This window comes from Terrapene carolina, unplaced genomic scaffold (assembly GCF_002925995.2).
Source record: "Terrapene carolina triunguis isolate 2854851 unplaced genomic scaffold, T_m_triunguis-2.0 Scaffold31, whole genome shotgun sequence".
NCBI classification, from domain to species: domain Eukaryota; kingdom Metazoa; phylum Chordata; order Testudines; family Emydidae; genus Terrapene; species Terrapene triunguis.
This window is the reverse complement of record NW_020664382.1, coordinates 703,314-704,024: the sequence shown is the minus strand read 5'-3', so window position 1 is coordinate 704,024 and position 711 is coordinate 703,314.

The window sequence follows — 711 nt, the reverse complement described above, 5'->3', positions numbered from 1 at the left end:
GCGTTATGGGATTTTTGCGTACAGAATTCAATCCACCTGACGGCATCCTACCTCCCGGGGGTGCAAAACGGTCTAGCAGACACCCTCAGCCGCTCAATCAACGGTCACGAGTGGTCCCTTCACCAGGATGTGGTAAGTTCTATCTTCCGTCTCTACGGCTATCCCCAGATAGACCTGTTCGCCTTGCAGGACAACAGGAAGTGCCAACGGTTCTGCTCCCTCATGGGGCGCAGCCCAGGATCGCTCACGGATGCCTTCCTCCTCTCGTGGGAAGGGGCCCTCCTCTACGCCTTCCCTCCGGTTCCGATGGTCCACAGGGTACTCCTCCACATTCGCAGAGATCATGCTCGAGTCATACTGATAGCGCCGGCGTGGCTGTGCCAGCACTGGTTCACGTTGTTACTGCAGATGTCCGTACAGGTGCCCTTCGCGTTGCCCCTGCTCCCAGACCTGATCACACAGGATCAAGGCCGCCTCCAGCACCCGAATCTGGAGTCGCTCCACCTCACAGCCTGGTTGCTCCATGGCTGAACCCGGTGGAAATGCAGTGCTCACAACAGGTTAGGCGAGTCCTCCTTGGTAGCAGGAAGCCCTCCACCAGGGCCACATATGTGGCCATGTGGAAACATTTCTCCATCTGGGCAGAACAGCAGGGTCAAGCTCCGTTGCTCGCCCCGATTCCTCTCATACTAGACTACCTACTCCAGCTGA